General features: G+C 35.2%; 1 protein-coding gene across 6 annotated transcripts in view; it reads right to left on the minus strand.

Annotated features, from left to right (window-relative positions):
- The window catches only part of LOC140666542 (protein turtle), a 223037-nt gene extending 216454 nt beyond the window's left edge, over positions 1-6583 (minus strand). For all 6 annotated transcript variants that reach the window (XM_072893820.1, XM_072893827.1, XM_072893825.1 and 3 more), the window contains exon 1: positions 6081-6583. The gene's annotated coding sequence lies outside the window, so the exon portion shown is untranslated. The remainder of the gene's footprint in view (positions 1-6080) is intronic.
- Positions 6584-9543: the final 2960 nt, after the last annotated feature.

The following is a 9543-nucleotide window of genomic DNA, read 5'->3' on the forward strand; positions in this document are numbered from 1 at the left end:
GAGCGACGTATAATCGACATGCCTGGATGATATTCACTCGGGCTCGCGGTTTATGATCCACCATGAATTAGGAATTTATCGAAAAGCACAAATTCAAACGTGATATTAGACGCAGTCTAATATCGTGTCTCGTATTTGAATACTTAATCATTATTTTTACTTGAATTTAGAAATGTCAAACCTCATTCTATTGCAAATATAATAACGATACGATCACATCAATAACAATAAAAATGAAATTTCTATTCCATTTCATTTTGTCAATTTTTATAAGTATATTATTTATCTGAACAAGAGAAAGAGTAGTAAAAATAATTACAAATAAATTAACGCGTATGATGAGATTAAGTAATCAAGATAGTTTCTAGGCAGATAGGTACGAGTAGAATTCCGCGATAAATTGAGACGATATAGACGCAAGAGTTCAGTGTGCAAAGATTAAGGACAGACACCCGCGGCATTCTATTAAGTCCCATTCCAACTGCTCCTTGTTCGCCTCTGTGTGTTCTCTCGGTAGTCGCCCGGTACAGAAGCTTTCTTAAACTTAGATTACTATGTACTTCGGCGCGAAGTTCATAAACCTTAGCACCTGTAATCCGACAGCCTTGACAGCAGAAGCGACCGTATTCCGGAATTGGAGATCCCGATGCCAGCAATCAACATGACAAAGTTGAAAAGGATCATCTCATCAAGAAGTATTATTATCATTCTTGTAATCAGCTACTCAAGATAAGTTTTCGTAACTTTTTACAATCTCTTCTCTTGTCGAGGTTAATATTACAATTTTAATTTCTTTTGCGAGAACAACACAAGCTTAATGAGAAAATCATATTCGTAATCAAATTTCTCACGCGATAGTAAATTAATTCCCGCGTAAGATCCAAGTCTTGTTACAATGATTATAGCAATTAAGATCGCTTTGTATTAAGTAACATATATTTATTTGATCGATTTAAAATAAATATTTAAATGAAATGAGCAAACGTATCGTTTCTCATATATTCCTACGCAAACATCAGGTCACCGTACGATATCACTGTAGCGTGACAATGCTGTCGGGCACATCCTCCAAACCGGAAGCCGTTCCCGGAAATACACATCAAGGACGTTCTTATCGTGCATCTCCGGTACAAGGCATTAAGTCGAGCTCCAGGTGCATGTAAGATAGGGTGAGAAAATACCTAAGAGACGAGAGGCGCCTTCCTCACCTGTCGCGCTCGGCTTTTCAACGAATATGCACCCTTTGCCAATTTTCGTCCGTCCTTCGTGTCATCGTGAAGCAAATGCCGCGAGTAGTCGAGTACAATGAGTTACCCGGAGCTGCACTCTGGCCGTAGATACATTGAATATGCATAAGGCCCCTGGCCCTGTCACCGCTACCGGTACGTACGTACTCGAATTAGATTTCGCGTAGGTTCTTCGAGTTCTGCTCGCAGCCACTTCTCGCAGATACTCGAATGCGCCTCTCGAGTCTCGCCCTTCTCTCTTCCTCTTATTCTCTTTTATCATACCCTCTCATCTCTCTCGACCGAGGATGCTTCGTCGGGCTTCAACATTGCTTTCCTGTATGTTCTAACGAGCCACAGACTATTGGACAGAGTGTCGATTAATTACCGAGAAAATTGAGATACGTATCGTGATTGAATAAAATCAACGATGCAGATTGTGTTGATTATTTCAAAATAATTGCGTACCATCAACCGAGAGATGCTTGTAATAACTGTGATAACTGTATATATATTTATATATACAATATCTGTAAACGAATGTTTGATCGATTTAAAAAAAAAGAGAGAAATTAATTTTATTTTTTTATATAATATCGATTTTTCTAATTTAATTTTTGTGTTTCCAATTTTTTTTCTTTATAATATATATAATTATTTGTATAGCTTCATGCTTTTTTGTAAGAGAAACAGAATCTTTTTTATCTCTTTAATCCGCGAATACGAGAGAGCTATTGCAGAATTTGCGAACACGATTACTATTCTGAAACGCACGCGGGAACGTCACGCCAAGTACTCGCATAAGATAGGATGTAATCTCCGTTTCCTCTTGCATAGCAGCGATATATTTTATTAAAAAAACTCGCATCTCGTCTGAGAACCTCATTTTAAAATATTCAAGTATTTAAAATGATATATTAAGTAAATGTATTTAATATTTGACATGTATTTTGCCTTTAAAAGAGTTAAATATTTTTATGCAATGTTTTTAAAAGGCGGATACATTTTATCTAAAAATTATACGCACATTAGGTTGCACAAATATATCACTAGAAAATTTAATTTAAAATATTCTCAATAACAAATCTATTTGCGGACAAATAATATTCATGAATTCATTACAATATAGCCGCATTGTAAATAAATTGTTTAAATAGCAGCAATTTATCTCACTCGCATTGATAGATTTTTCGAAACTCAATTTGCAGTATCTCCATTCAATTATACCACCGAATCCTACGATATTGCGATAGTTTTCTCGATGGTTGTATCTGATGCTGCAGAACTAACTAAAACGAGTTCGTATCGCAAGAAAATATATCTAGCATCTCCGTAAAAAAGAGCAAAGGTGAGGGAGAAAAATTTGTTAGCATAAAAAGGAAACGAAACGAAATATGAGAATACGCCATAGAAGATAACAAATTGTCTAGTGCAAGCGAAGGAACAAATATTTATAAATATAGCAGAATTTAAGAATAAATAAAATGTAGTGTATATATGTATTTTTCTCTATTTAATGTTTGTTTTTAATAATATTTTTAATAAAAATTTTTAATGTTTAAATATTTTCAAATATATTTACGCATGTTATTGCTCTCTATAGTTTTATTACGAAATACAATCGCTTAACGAATTTGAAGCAGCTTATTTTCTTTTATAAATATGTTATTTTTATGAGTTAATCGATATTCCTTTGCTATCTAATGGTACTTCTTACATTCGTGAAATTTATTCATTTTACTTCATTTTTAGATCTTATTTTGTTTAATGTTGCAACACTACGCGTATATACAATATAACGAATAGGAGCACGTTAATGTGACACGCGAATGTGTAATTCGTTTTGTAATGAGAGTTGGAAATAACGAGACCACGACGACGCGTCGCCATTTCATCCCTTGATGACTCTACGTCACGAATTGTGAATTTTGCACGCTTTTTTTCTTAGTTCGACGAACTCTATTTTCGCGCAATTGCTAGCACAATTTGGAGAGACAAATAAATCTTTATCTTTTATCTAGAATACATTATTAAAGGGAGAAGAAATTTTAAAAATTAATCTGATATAAACGCAAAGAAAAGATTATGCAATACAAATACAGTCTCGTCTCTTTTGATCGCGAACGCGAAATGGTTAAAGCAAACTTGTATGCGTCGAAGGGACGAAATTCTTGCTGCCGTATGTGTATATATTTTCGCATAGCCTTCTTTCTATGTAAATATTTACGTTTATATATAGGGACTTTATACGATATGTAACCTATGTATGAGGCCAATAGACGCTCGATCCGTAAGCTATGCAGGAAATAGACTTTGGTAAAAAGTACAGATTTTTCGAAGCACCCGAGAAATCAGATCGCAAGGAAGATTACAAATATCGGGAAACTCTGCGCTAAATCTTTTTATATTTTAAAATGTAGAAAATAGGATTCATATATAATTATTCGGTTCAATTATTGCTCGTATTACATATTATTATATCGCTACGTAAAAACGAGGAAAATTTTTAGTTCTAAATTTTAAACGTACGCTACTGAATTTTGTGCATTTCGTACATTTCAATGCGTGACTCGTCTCCCCGTTAGATTAAAAGTGATATTTATTGCAACAAATTAATTGTTAAAAGTAATAAATTTAAATGGTGTACATTCTCGGGATTTCTTGTAATATTTACGCGATTCATTGTTAAAATAAATTATATAATTCTAGCTTGTTAAACTTTTCGGTCAAGGAGTTATCGCATTGCAGCTGTCCTTTTACCTTTTAGTGTGTGTTGATCTCATTAAAGAATAAAACAACGCGCGGCGTAACGCGCGAAATACGCAGTGCAACGAGTCGGATATTTTTTGCCGCATGTCAGAGCAAGGAGGGATTCAAACGCGAGAGGGCGGAAATCTTTCCTGCCCATGCGACCGTATATCATTTCGGTTCTGCCACGTATATAAATCCAGTTATATAACGGCTCGTTTGCGTCCGTGTAAAGTGTAAAGGATAGGTCGTATAAAAAATATTTTTTCGGTTTTTCCGACATGAAAAAGGCAGTCTGACGGACGTTGGATGAGAACGCTAGAGATGTGAGAAAAGAGTAGCCGAATGATCACTTTTAAACCTTTGAAAGATACATCTGAAAGTTACTTTGTTAATTATAATACATTTTTGCAAATAAAAATCGTGATAAATAAAGTACGAAGTATCATTCCAAGAGCAGAGAAATATCTAATTACTCTGCCGCGGTAAGTGCAATAGTGACAGCCCGGGGAAAGTCACTTCTCCCTGGGCTGGTGAATCGTAGAGGACTGATGCTCGTCATTGCACGGGGTTCCGACACGGTGACTGAATGGAGTAACCCCATTTCATTATCAAGCACAAATCGGATGACTCCCTGAAGACGGAATTAAAAAGTCGGACGCGGGGAGAGTCACGTATAAGAGTATAATAGCATTCAGTTGGCAGTATTTATTCGCGTAACGAAAGCATATGGAAAAGGTACGCGATAGATCGCAAAGATACGCAACTGTCAAGGATCGCGTAGCCGACGATTGATAGTTAGACCTCAATGTTATCACCATCGTAAATTTCCGGTAGCGTTCGGTTTACGCACACGTTCGCGATATTTTTCGCCGTCGTATCGTCAAAATAGAAAAATGTTTGTGTCACAGGCATGTTTGAGGTCCCAGGACTCTCTCTTACTATGCAGTACATAGGATACCGTGAAGGTTTTAACCGATAAAAATCCAGCATTATCCTCGGTTCCCCTCTCAGGAATTGAAAGTGTCTATGAAGATTTCCCCCATGTAGGAGAAAAGGATTCAATATCATGTTAGAATATTCTTTCTCTACAATTTTCTTTTATAAAAAATATCATATATATATATGGTCAAATTTCTTGTAAATTTTATTATATATTCCGTGAATAATTTATATAGACTGTTTGTGTATTATAATTTTAGCATGAAAAGGTATAGTATTGATTGCAAAAAAGAAAACATATCAGAGCAGAGCGAATCTTAATATAAATTGTGAATATCGTTACTAACAATGAGTATTAAAAAATGCAAATATAAAAATGATTAAATAATAAACTACTCGCTTGTAGATAAGATGCGCATTAAGCCTGCTATATTATCTTTCATAAATATGTAAATATATAACGTACGAAATGTCGAATATTTAATTCTTAATCGAGACACACAGATAGAAGCCTGATCAATATCAGGAAGTGTCTATTCCAATAACTTTCACGAGATGTGTATGTAACAAGGATGTTATTTATATATACACGACGTGGTATATAATCGAATAAAAATTACGTCACGGAACTATCAATTTGTTAATAAAGCATTACACGCCCTAGCGTTTCTACAACGCTGAATCTTATTGCTATAGTTTTATTACGAAATACAATCTCTTAACAAATTTGAAAGAATTTAATTCTTCTTATCAATACGTTATACGAGTTAATCGATACTCTTGTGCCATTCTAATACTACTTCTTTCTTCATCTTAGTTCAAGATTAAAAGTATATATTTCAACATATCTAATTTTTAATCTGGAATTAAAAAGACGAAGTAAAAAGTATCATTAAGAATAGCAAAGTAATATCGATTAGCTCGTATATTGGTAAGAGGAATTAAACTTTTTCAAATTCGTTAAGTGACGTATTCCGTAATAAAATTTTACAAAGTACTAATATATTTAAAAATATAATCAAAAATATTTAAACATTTAAATTTCTTTTGACTTTTTTATTTAAAAAATTAAAAACAAACATTATATATATATATATTTGTTTATTTATTTATTTATGGAAAAATAAATGATCGCGTAAAATAAGATAAATATATAAGACTCACCAACAAAGTTGTCCGCTCAGCGTCCGCTCGTGGACGCTGTAAACTCTTGTAGTAGACAGACAGTCGAAAAATCCGTAAAAATCAACAAAAGGACACTGAATAAAACGAGGATTCACGGAACACAAAGAACTCGTTCGCACAAAACGCAACCGCAACATGTAAAACGACGTTCGCCGATAGAATGCGACGAAGGAAGGAAAGAATGCGGGACGCGCGTGACAGTCGCGAGAGAACGACTCGCTTAAATGGCGAGCCGTCTTCTCCCGCGCTCGTGACGAAGCCAATCGGTGCGGCGGCGAATAACGCCGCTGACGAATACGGGGAACGACATATATATATATATATATATATATATATATATATATATATATATATAAGTGAGCGATTGGGAAAGTAAAAAGAGAGAAAAAGTGAGAGGACGGTGAAGTCTGTGCACGCGGTCCGCGTACGAGGAGCTTCGAAAGTACGGACGCGACGGACGTAGTACTTTCCCGTACGAGGTTCTGCCGGGTACTGGGGGTAGCGCGAGGTCGTGCTATCGAACGCACTTTTGCGCGCCGGCCAATCGGCGCCACTGGCGCACGCGGCGTGACCAATCAGCGCGCGCGCCAACAGCATCGGAGCGCGCCGCGACGATTAAAATTGCGCAGCGTGTGAAATCCATTAACCGCGTTTTTAATTTTCAGATTAAAAAAAAGCAAGGAAAGAATACGAGGAATGTTTTCTTTCCCAAGGTATATTACTATCTCCCGTATTTTCCTAAAGCAAATTGACAAACATGCAACGGCAATTTTAATTTCGAATTAATTTGTTATAAAGCGTTCCTACAGAAACGAATGTACAGGGATAAGACATGAAAAACATTTTTAATTAATAACCACATTTCCATTACGTCATTGTAACACTCAAAGCAAACAAGATATTATATGGCAATGTAATGCGAGTGAAGCTAATATAATTACAGAATTATATTTAATTCATAAAATCCAATTTATTCCTCCTATTCATTTATCCCGGTAAATAAAATTAAAGCGAAAGTTACATAAGACTGAAGCTTATTTTAGTATAATTCAATATACACATTAGGTATATTTTTATTTACTATCTTGTATTAATCATTCAACGTGTCATCGATTATTTACAATCCATGGAGCAAGGACTCGCTTGTCAAGGTAACGGACATGCGATAGATCGATGGATATGCGATACCCTCCCTCGGGCAATACCCAAGATGAGATTGCTCTAACACGTATTAACGCTTCTAATTTATGCGGGTCCGTACGAGATCGCTCAAACCACACTCGGCTCTCCTGCCGTAGCATCGCGATCGGCCTCTCTGCACAAACAGTTCAGCGCGTCACTATGATCACGTTGATCAAGAGGCTCAAAGGAATAGGAAGCACATAGAAACCCTCAAGTATCGTCTACAACATTGTCCCGGGAGAGTAATTAAACCTGGTTTGCGTTCATTAACTTCGCCATCATTAAGTGCGATTTTGTGCTTATTACTTACTTTTGCAATACAATATTGTATTTAAAATAATTTTCTGTGTAAATGTGTAATGATAATATATTTATAAAATTAATATACAGACCAAATTTGTGTATTAAAATTAGAAAGACTATCTTTTGATATTTGATATTTGATTGGCACAATTTGAAACGATAATGCAACGAATATGTCGACGAGTAACTTATTCAGTGAAATAATGCAACAGTAATCTGTACATTTATCGACTCCCAGGCGGATATTGTCTACGCTGCTGTTTTCGAGATGGAACATTTCGCGCTAAATAACGTCCATTCAAACAAGTTAATGTCCTTTTATCCATCGAAAGTGATTGCATAATAACACAAAATATCATTTATATAAAATCAATAAAACTCGAAATACGACCAGCGTCTCATTTCGATACTTCTATCGCCTGAAGTCTCGAGAGCAATCTAATTTGTTTAATAAATAATCTATTAGTTTTTGTGCATAGAACTCTCTCTGGAAATTAAAAGTAATTACAGACACGAAATCTCATTGAATCGAGAGAACTATCGAAATATGGTCAGAGTCGCATCTCTGTACTTATATACATCCGACGTCTCGCATGTTTTTATTTGTTTAATAAATATTATAATAATTTTTATGAGTAGAATTTTTTGTGAAACTATTGCAGCGTTTCTCAAGCGCTTAAAATCTGGCAAGAATGCTAAAAAATGTCGTCGAAGGACAAAGATGCAACGTGAACCTGACGTGTCAGTTTGTTCCGATTTTTTTCCCAAGCCATTCTTTTAATGATCGGCACTATTTATTTAATCAATATATCAAGAAATATTGATATGTGCATAAATTCATTTATAAAAGTATTAATAAAGTCTTCTGATCATATGCAGAATTAATTTATTACATACGAGTGGAGATACAAGCATCTCACCTCAGCCTTATGTATATGTCCGGTATCTCGAATGATTTAATTTATTTAATTAATATTCTAATAATTTTTATGTACAGAACTTTTTGTAGAATTATTGTAGAATTTGCAAACGCTTAAAATCTGGGGCAAAAAATTGTAAAAAAAATTCATCAGCGGACAAAATGAGATGTAACGTAAATTTGGCTTCTCAGTTTGTCCCGAGTAATTTTTCTTTTTTATTTAATGGCTAAAATTATTTGTTTAATATATCAAGAACTTTAGGAGTATTAAAAATAAAACCAGAATTCTCAACAATTAATGAGTTTCGACAAAGTAAGATGCCAGCTTTACGTACATATATTATTTATCGCACTCTTGTACAATTATACATCATTTATTATATTAATCATGCCGCGCGTTTACTTTATCTCGTGAAAGAATTCTACGAAGGTATAGTCAATGCGAGTAGATCGATAGTCAATTATCCTGTAGACCTCCATACAGCGGTTTATGTGGCATTACGCGAGAATATGGCGCGAACATCATTACAATAATTTTGACAGTTTGGACACTCGGTAACACTCTTCAATATTACATTCATTACGATACCTGCATTATCGTGACCGAAGTTTATTTGCCGACGCGCGCCCCGTTATCGAATAAGCGCGCGCGCATTTAATGTTATACGCGCACGCTAATAGAAACTAAATTGCGGGCATTGACGCGAGCCATAACAATAGCCAACGACTGACCGCAAATCTTTTCGCTGTGCGTGATCGATTGATTGTTACACACCGAGACTATTCAGATGTGATTACATTTCGTTCAAATGGATGAAGCGGATTTGACAGAGATTATATGCGCAGGTGTTCGAATATCGACGTTTCTATCACGATAACAAGAAGGGCTTGTTCGGATATCGGAGATTATTGCGCCAGCCTTTGATAATCGTTTGAATTTGTAATCGGCTCGGATTCGCTTGATATCTCTCAAGTTCATTCAAGGCGCAATGATCAACGCAATCACGTTTCTGATTAAATAACCTTAAGCGAAAAGAA

Source organism: Anoplolepis gracilipes, chromosome 6 (assembly GCF_047496725.1).
Source record: "Anoplolepis gracilipes chromosome 6, ASM4749672v1, whole genome shotgun sequence".
NCBI lineage: Eukaryota > Metazoa > Arthropoda > Insecta > Hymenoptera > Formicidae > Anoplolepis > Anoplolepis gracilipes.